This window comes from Rhipicephalus sanguineus, chromosome 4 (genome assembly GCF_013339695.2).
Source record: "Rhipicephalus sanguineus isolate Rsan-2018 chromosome 4, BIME_Rsan_1.4, whole genome shotgun sequence".
In the NCBI taxonomy this organism is placed as follows: Eukaryota; Metazoa; Arthropoda; class Arachnida; order Ixodida; family Ixodidae; genus Rhipicephalus; species Rhipicephalus sanguineus.
The window spans coordinates 59727517-59737770 of NC_051179.1; positions in this window are offsets into that span (position 1 = coordinate 59727517).

The following is a 10254-nucleotide window of genomic DNA, read 5'->3' on the forward strand; positions in this document are numbered from 1 at the left end:
TAGCTCTATCAAACTTACCAAAACCGCTCTCCAGAGCTTTAGTGCGCATCTGCCGCTCATTTAGCCACCCGAAATACCATGAGGCGAAGCAACGCCTCTGCAGCGTCTGTAGATTGGCGAGCTTTTCTCGAATAGCTAGGCATTTTGTATTAGTAAAACCCAGCCGTACATGCGACAACAGTGGCTGAGAGGACACAGTCTGGCATATTTAACGAAGAAACAGAGATAGAACAAGACTAAGACAAGAGGACTCAAGCACGGTGCTGACTCAGTCAGCGCCGTGTTTGTGTTCTCTTTTCTTCGTCTTGTTCTAGTGCTGTATCTTCGTTCAAAAGCAGTATGTACCAGCCAGCCCAATGATAGACGCTAACACAGTCAGGCATATCCGGTACGAATGCCCTCTTTACAATGTGCCGAGAAAAGTATTCTCAAATGCGTTGTATATCGTGGACGATCACCGATTGTAATGCCGTTCTCAGTACTATATAAAGCCTCAATCATGTTACTTGACATTTTCAAGACAGCGGAGTCTCTAAGAATAAAAGAGGGACAACACTGCTTAAAGCAAAACTCCACTCCGGGTACGCCAAAACATTGCACTTACTTGTCAGCCAGAGTTAAAATGTTTCAATCGTCGAAATGGGGAGGAACTACTTGCGTTTCTGAAGAAGACAAGCCGTGGCTTATTAACCGTGCGCGCTGGTTCCTGCTGTGCAAAAAAAAATGAGTTAAATGAGGATTAAATGCATCAGCTCACAACGTGAAGCACCTGCTGACGTTCTTTTAGGGCTGCAAAAATACTGCAGACAAAGGGAAAGAGAACCATATGCTCTTATTCCCTCTATGCTACCGAATATAGATGTGAAGAATCATGCAAAACGGTTGTATATATTTGTTGATCTGTGCGTTTCTTTCAGGATCAAATAACATACGACTCTCTACAGGAGATGCCTTACCTCGAAGCTTGCTTTAAGGAGGCGATGAGACTTTGCACTCCCGAATCAGTGTGAGAATATGCTGTATTATTTCTCTCGCAAAGTACCGGGCCAACATCACGTATAACTAGAGTACTGTTTCTCTAGAGTTCCAAACATAGACGCTTTACACGGGAGGATCAGTCTGCAAAACATAGAGGAAAGAGAAAGATGTGATTAAACTGTTAACAAGGGAGGTAACTGAAAATTGTGTTCCCGATCTCAAGAGCCATTTTACAATGACAAAGTTGCTTGCGACTATAGTTTATGTTCAAGATCAACATCTTGCATATCTGCATGGGCAGCGGAGTGCATGTGCCGATATATGGAGTTTGTGCCTTATAGGAGAGCCTATTTGTCATAAACCTACAAGGATCAGTTTCAGGTATTGTTTACCTATCCATCGTCTCACGTGTTCTTTCTTCTTTAAATCTGATAGGATAACTATGCATGTGAAGACTCAAGCTTCAATTAGATGGCGACAATACGAACTTCAGCTACTAAGCGACGGCGATCACGAACGTTTACAGTGGGATCTGAAACAGCACTAAAAGATATAACGACGACAATCCGAAGCACATCGAGTTAGCGAAATAGAATGTCTATATAGCGTAGTGCGCTGCTATGAAGCAGCATCATGAATCGTGAATTGTGATAAAAAACTATCAGTGTTTGTAATGTTTAAGTGCCCGATTTTCTAATACTCCCCAGAATCACGCGCCTCTGCACAGAGGAAACCACAGTGGCCGGCATCCACTTTGAGCCAGGCATGGGCATCGACATTGCGTTGGCAGGGATCCACCACGATCCGGAGAATTTCCCTGAACCGGAGAAGTTCAATCCAGACAGGTACGCTACAGTTACGTTGTCAAGAAAACAGCTTGCAAGCTAAGGTTTCGTTTTCGCAATCACCTTCACAGTGTGCATACGCTTATCACTGGAACACAGTTCAGTGCATAAAACTCTAAATATGAATAAAAAGATGCTCTCATTTGAGGATTACCTTACGTGTATGACCTTATTTCTACTTAATTAGTGCATCTTTCACCTACGAAATAAACAAGCAATGCGCCCATGAGCAATGTCAGCCAACAATACACATACACACAGCGATGTAGGCGCCACAGCGGTGGCTACATCGTTGAGCGTCCGCTTCCGGTGCGGTAGGCACCGGGTTCGATTCCCAGCGCCAACCGGAAACCCAGCGGTTTTTCCCTAAGGGGTAGAGGAGTACACCGACCTGGCGCTCGGTTGTTCACGGGTGACCGCATAAGGTTCTGTAAAGGCCCCTGGGCGCACCGTAACCCACTACAGCCTTGGTGAAATAGTGGGTCCTCCGTCGCTGCTGTGGGAGGCAGGCAATTGCTGCCGCTGGGTACCTACCAGTGAAATAGTTACAAGCACGCATGAGCCTAGTGCTTGGCAGAACGAATTATGTAGTCGCTTGGGAGAGCACCCACCCTGTGAGAAATTGGCGGCCAGACCTAAACATAAGGTCAACCACTCTTTCTTTATGCGTATTTCTGCGCGTAAAAACACATACTCGAAAAGAGAATAGTGACACACACGTGAAATTAAAAAAAGTCGCAGTTTCGCCGCAAGGGCGAAGCAGTGAATGCGATAACAAGAAATTGGAATGTCACACAGAGAATGACGGCAAGCAGCTCAAAACTTGCAGCGCGCTGCTCCAGCACAAAGGACGCACAAAAAGAACACACGCAGGACGAGCGCGAAATGACAACTGTCACAGCTCGACACTTGCAGCGCGCTGCTCAAACAAAAAAAGGGCACACTGAAGGAACGCACACGTATGCACAGGATGAGCGCGAACTAACAACTTTCAGAGTTGTTACTTCTTTGTGTTTGAGCAGCGCGCTGCAAGTGTCAACTATGCGCACTCATCTAGCCCCTACCTTGGCTCTTCTAGCTAGCGGCTCACTCCTTTCGCAAACGCGGCCACAGCGAAGTGACCATCGTGCGCTCTTTAACTTCAACGCAAACTTTGCGGTGAAACCACGAGATACAAACCGCCCCCCTCACGAGATAAAAGCGCGCGCACGGGCGACCACGCCCTGTAGGTCTAAGTAGAGGTGGTACAGGTAGGAGGTGCGCGTCAATAATTCAGTCAATAGCTATCAAGCTAATATAAGATGACAAGGGTGGTCGCGACCAGCACCGTATACTCTGAAAGTTTTACAAAATAAGAATGAGAGCAAGGTGCCGCTGGAGCGCATTGTGTTTAAAAGAAAGGAATGTGTAATCTACTACGGCATTTCTTCAGGTGATATCGCCCTGTAGTTACAGTCGTTCAGCTGTAAAAAGTAATCTTGCTTCGCGAAAACTGCAGTAGTAGTTACACTGAAGCGCGGGCGCTTGTTCCGTAAGTACATTCTTTGGTGGTTGGCACACGTATCTGCTGTGCTCGCCCGCGCTTGACAAGTTAAGCTGAATCAAAGGTCATGCTTTTTTCTTTTTGAAGAGAAATATATTTCGCAGTAGGTTGGTGCCTGTGTGTAGTGCCGGCTACTCTTTTCTTACGTGGTATCAGCAGTCCTAAAGTTGTCAACAACCACACAGTTCAGCAAATAGACACACGGAAGAACATTCCCATTCACCTACCTAGTATCAGTGCGAAAATACATCCTACAACAGAAGAGTTCGCACAGCACAAATAAAGACACCTAAAGTGGATGCTTGGGCGTGTTCGTACGACATAGGGGAAATAAAAAAAAAGCATGTCCTCCTTTTTTCTGGTGCCCCGTCTTTCGCGCTGTTATCTTCCCAATGAATAAATGTTCACAAAACCGAGATGTTCAGACGAGAGATGTTGGACACTTGCTACTTGGGTATCGATTGACTGCCGCGCTTTGAATGCAAGAGTCATCTTTGCATTCATATATGCTGCATAAATACAATAGAATAAACGTGCAGCGTAGAGTACACCTGAGAGCGATTATGACAATGCGAGCGATAACGTTTGTCTTAATCATTATCTTTGTGGCATTTTTCTGTCCTCGCTGTTGTTGTTGTTGTGGTTGGTGTTCATACACGTTACGCGTTTATCACTTTTCGAATCATTTCTCGTTGGTTTTGGTGTATGAAATGGTGTGTTTTATGCTATGCACAGCTCTTGTTTCTAGCGTAAGTAAAATTGCTCACGCACTGTGGAAAACACTTGTCAACAGGTTCATGCCGGAGAACAAGGACTCGATAAAGCCATTCACGTACCTGCCTTTCGGTGCCGGACCACGCAATTGCGTCGGCATGCGCCTCGCCTTAGTCCAAGCGAAGACAACTCTCGCTTGTATGCTTCAGCACGTTAGGTTTGTAACGTGCCCTGAAACAATGGTAAGTGTTGAATAATGAGCTTTGTTATTCCTAACTGCAGACGTCTTCGAAGATGGGCTTTACTGGGTGCTTTATTGCCATTTTTTGCTTCTTCCAACGTCACACATCATGATGTCATCACAGCATCCACCTTTCAGTTCTTTAATAACCTATTTCCTTTGTTAATCTATAAACTTTCTGCGCTATCTTGGTCATATATCTTAGCCAATATATAAGTTAAATTGGGATGATACAGGCACATGCTTCTAACCCACTGACTGACCCTCTAGCTCTATCTGCTATCCAGGAGGCTATGCGAGGTCGTGTTGAACCTGTTGAAGGAAACATGCGCACCACACAGAAACAGCATGATCGCATACAAGTTCCAGCCATATATTACAATAAAATGTTAATTTTAAGACGTGTGCAACACCAATGGGAGTGCTCATTGAATAATATAGTAACAGCATAATTCACCAAGTTCTCATTTCGCAAACTTTCCCAGCTTAATTATTAAGAGCCCTCGGCATCGGTTTAGCGCTGGCGTAAATGTAGGTGCGATGAAGATTGGTAGTCACCTCTCAAACTTTCGTCGTATGTACTGCTCATTTGAGAGAAAAAAGTCACAGTCTCACCGCAAGGGCGAAGCAATGAACGCGATAACAACAAATTGTGGTGTTATACGAAGTCAGGCTGGTAGCTAACTTTTGTATCCGATCTCGCGTAACTACAAAAGGCTGGTGTAAGAGAATACGGCCGCTCCAGGGAGAGATGCTCTCCGCATAGTCACTTCGCATTTAGAGCGCAGCACGTAGAAGGGTATACGAGCCGCCCGCTGTGACGGCTGTCGAGATAGCGCGCGCGCCAACGACCGCGACCGCGCCCTTAGATTCGAAGTTCAAGGCTGGTGCTCGCGTGACACCTCCCCCCCCCCCCCCTCGCGTCTCTCGCGTCTTTTCATGCTCGTTAAAGATGGAAGGGGCGTTTCCTGCCTGCTTCGAATCCGGGCCTCCCGAGCGGGGTGATGTTATCGCATGCACTCTCCGAGCGACGGAAATGGGCCGGCTCGTTTGATCTCTGCTTCGGCCACTTTCGTCGACCCCCCTCGCGCGCTTTCACCGGCGGTAGAACATACGATGCGCGGAGGGATCTTATCAATTTCGACTTCATACGGGAGGGACATGACGGCGACTGCGACGGCAAAAACCCATCGAGACTGACCATATAATTGCTATCGCAATAAAAATATTTCGCTTGTGTTGGTTTCTGAGTAATCTATCGGGGCAATCTCCCGTCGTGGTGCTTACGTCGTACCTCAAGAATACGCGGCTTTTGCTCACACGAGCGGTCAGCTTCACACGGACCGTCGATTTCAACAGAACATTGTGTTAAAGAAGTTGACACTATGTCCATATATTGGGCACTGATTTTCTGATGTCAAATAAAGAAAATGTTCTTATTGGGAGCGTCCAGCCCTTACCATATGAATACAATCATTTGCATTCAAAGACAGCGTCAGTTTCCTCTTAATAAATGAGCGTGACGGCTTCCTACTTATAAACACACAATTCTACAACAAAAGTAGATATCTGTAGTGTTCACAGCAGGTAAAACAAAGCTTCGCGACCATTTCATTCTCAAAGCTATTCAATTATGTTCATAATAGAGCACGCAGGAATTCTTGAAATGCGTAAAACCAGGTTACATAGTCAGATAGAAATTCCAATGCCTGGGTAAAAAATCTATGGTTTTCAAATATTGAGATGTCGCCTGAGCAATAGGTTTTTCACTTGCGTTCAGTGAACGAATTCCTTCTTTATTGAGTTTCAAACACAAAACACTACTCTATCTTCCTATGGCGGACTATCGCTTCCCTTCTAAATGTGAAGCGCTGGTGTGACGCAAAAATATCTTAGCTTTTGGATTTTTTTTTATGAAGGGCAACGCGTTCAAATGCCTGTTGACTTCATGAAATTCACTAATATTTGATCTTCCTTCTGGTCGACAGATCCCACTGAAGCTGAAAGCTCGACAAATTGTTCCTTTCTTCGATGGCCCATTACTCTTGCGGGCACTGCCCCGTCAACACCAGTCAAGCAGCGCTTCATAATGGACCGGGATGTGTTACATACAAGCAGAGCTGTTTAAGCACAAAGAATGACTTGTTGCTAGAGAAGCTGGTAAGGTTTAATACGGATTACTTTTAACGCGGTGAAAAACAGCAAGCGCACAGAGAACACCACGCACATAAGCGCCACTATCCCCTGTTATCTGATACAAGGCACCGAGAATAACGAAGACGATTATGCTCATGTGCAATTCACCGACAGTTAAGACGTTGTTGCCCCTTCTTCTTTTTGTTCGCGATATTCACAAGCAGTCACAGTTGCAACAGCAAGTCATCTGTTTTACTCACTGACGCTGAGACTGAATATCTCGAAACATTCATACGCTGACGTATGAATCTTTCATTGTGCACAATAACAAAGCGTCGTTGCTGCGATAAAGATTCATTTGCAAGTTCAGTGCTCGTCCAGTGCACCGTGTCTTCTTCGTACTTGTCTTTTTGCGCGGCTTTTACCCTGTGAACCGTCAACCAAAGCAGCCTAATCAGTCTTGCTTGAGTAAGACATGATATGAAATAAAATTAACTAGTTTTCCATTATACAAAGAATGCAAAGAGACGTTCTTCTGTCTAATACTACACAAGCACGCCTCCATCTAAATACTAAATAAAATACTTAATATCTGGGGTTTAACGTCCCAGAACTACGATATGATTACGAGAGACGCCGTAGTGGAGGTCTCCGGAAATTTCGGCTGCCTGGGGTTCTTTAGCATGCACCTAAATCTAAGTACACGGCCCTCAAACATTTTCGCCTCCATCGAAAATGCAGCCGCAGCGGCCGGGATTAGATCCCGCGACCTTCGGGTCAGCAGTCGAGCGCCATAACCACTAGACCACCGTGGCGGGGAAAAATAAAGTATACTTCTAACAGCTCTCCTGCTCTTCGTTTCCTGCTCTTTCCCGAAATCATAGCACACGCGCGCCAGCAGGAATCCTCTCTCTCTCTCTAATATATATATATATATATATATATATATATATATATATATATATATATATATATATATATATATATATATATATATATATTGGAGACACGACGTACGGAGCACAGTTTATTTCGACGTTTCGGCCGTGGGACCGGTCCTAAACGAAGGCCGGTCTCACGGCCGAAACGTCGAAATAAACTGTGCTCCGTCGTACGTCGTGTCTCCAATACCTTCCTACAGTACCAGGGCCTGCGTGATACTTACCATAACCCCATATATATATATATATATATATATATATATATATATATATATATATATATATATATAGGAAAAAGGTATACGCTTCTAAAAAACTGTTTATTTGTCGACGTTTCGATCGGAGACAAATAAACAGTTTTTTAGAAGCGTATACCTTTAGAAGCGTATATATATATATATATATATATATATATATATATATATATATATATATATATATATATATATATATATATATAGCGCTGTATTTGCTCATAAGCCCTGACGAAGACCGGTCCACCGGTCGAAACCATTGGCAAATAAAATCAAGATAACCGCTTACTTGTGTCTCTTCTTTTCCCAAGTACGTTTGGCTCATTGAAAAAGCTTCTTCAGTGTATATATATATATATATATATATATATATTGTGTAACTAGCATACTAAACAAGGGCTAATATCATAGTCGGGCAATTCAACGGACTGATTATCACCCACACAAGTGTGTTAGCATTAAGATTTCCTTCAAGGTATATATTGAACCTAATGAGGTTGAAGTTCAGGTGAAGATAGCTGCTTGAAGAGATGAGAGAGAGAGAGAGAGATAACATTCGTTTATGCCTGTCGAGAATGACGGGGGAGGAGGCGCTGGCCTCTACCCCCGTTCATCCTCCTAGCCGTCGGCCGGAATCCCTTGGGACTTGGCGGCGGTCAGGGCGAAACCGATGAATTTAAGTTGTCCTTCGGCGTCTTGGCTGCATAATAAGGCCTCCCAGGATTCTAAGTTTCTGCTTGAATCGTTGTAGGAAGGGATTGTTGTCCATACCATGTGCGCTAGACCTGCAGTGCTATTACAGTGCGCACATCGGAAATTAAACACTTCCCGGTGCCATTTACTGTACAAGTGAGGGTTTGGAAACACCCCGCTTTGCAATTTCCGCCATATAATTTCCTCTGTTTTGTTCAGCTGTCGAGCTGCCTCTGGAGAGATCTTACTGTGGGATTAATAATGCGAGGTGATTTCATGGAACTTTCTTAGTTCGTCTCCTGCTAAGAGGGTTTGCTCGAATGGAGGAGGCGAGTCAGCGGCGATCGACCGGAAAGTGAGCCCTCGGGCGATCGTGTGCGCCTTCTCATTCCCCTTCAGACCCTGATGGGCCGGGGACCATATCAGTGAGATTTGCTCTGCGGGTACTGGTCCTTGTCTCAGAACTTTGGCGGCTGCAGCAGAGATCCTACCCATACGGCTGAATGGCTGACTTAGAGTCGCTTACAGAGATGAAAAATTCTCGAGCGGGTGTCGCTGGAGGCAACGCTTCCACAAGTCGACTTGGCTTCGTCAAGACAGCAACTTGATGCGGCTGCAGCAGAGATCCTGCCCATGTCATAGTTCTTAATGGCTGACTTAGAGTCGCTACAGAGATGAAAAATTCTCGAACGGGTGTCGCTAGAGCCAACACTTCGACAAGTCGACTTGGCTTCGTCAAGACAGCAACTTGATACGTGTATCTATAGGTGTATGACATTGGTATATGAAATAACGAGAGACCAACCGCGCTTGTAGGTTGTGAAAAGTATGTAAGGTTGTATATTAAACGAACTGAAAGTGCTATCTAAGCGCACATTTCTAAACACTAACCCACGTTTCCAAAGTATAGATTGAGTTAAACGCAGGTGCTGAAGTTACGGACGTTTTCTGCAAAGAGGCATTGAAGGTCATTACTGAAGCTGTAACAACTTGGGAGAAGATCGACGCATGTAAAATCGACAGAAACAAAGGTTAATGCTCATACCCTTCTTCAGTAACTTTGGCTATGACCTTGAGGTGCCAGATGGTATACATGTCATAGTTATCAAGAATCACTGCGCAAAGCCCTCATTTTAATAATGCGGCCTGGTCATGATCGGTTCTTCAAAACGCAAATATTACTAAAGTTCACGTTGCAACAATAACCATTCCGCGAACTTATCGATTTAATTTTCCCGAAGAACTGCGTACGGTATATATTTACCACTTGCAACGTCGTTTATACTACATTGTTTGCTACCGGCAGCCCTTTGCGCCAGTAGCGCCCCCCGACTGCAATTCGTGCATTGAGGAAATGGTGGGCATGACCTCCGAGACGGTGCGTTGCTGGAGCCAAATCTCGGAGACCACGCTCTGGGCTGCAAATGCCACCTCTAGGCAGTGCTGCCTCACGGGTCAGGCCGGACGCGTGTCACGGGGTCGTGCCCATGGAAAACCATGATGCAGACCTCTACATCGTCATTGAGAAACAACCGACGCGAAATATCACAGATTTGTTATCTACAATTGTTCGCTTGTTCAATTAAATACCTTGATTTCTCACACTGTCTTTGTTAAAAGCTGCAGATTCGCCCCCCTATGCCCCTTTCCAGAAACTACGGTATATACGGCACACTTTCAGCAGCTAAACATTCAGCTATTGGGTCAGTGATACTTCACCGTGGACGTGAGTTACAGAGTTACCCTGTTCAGAAGAACGTGAAGAAGAACACTTGTTTTGTGCTTGAAGGGTATTTGAGTTGTGTTATGCGGCTCATTTGTCATCTTCTTACTACGATGTCCTACTCTGTAAAAGCCCTTACTCGCTTTATCTATCAAGCCTAGCAGGAGCAGTTTATGATAATCCGCG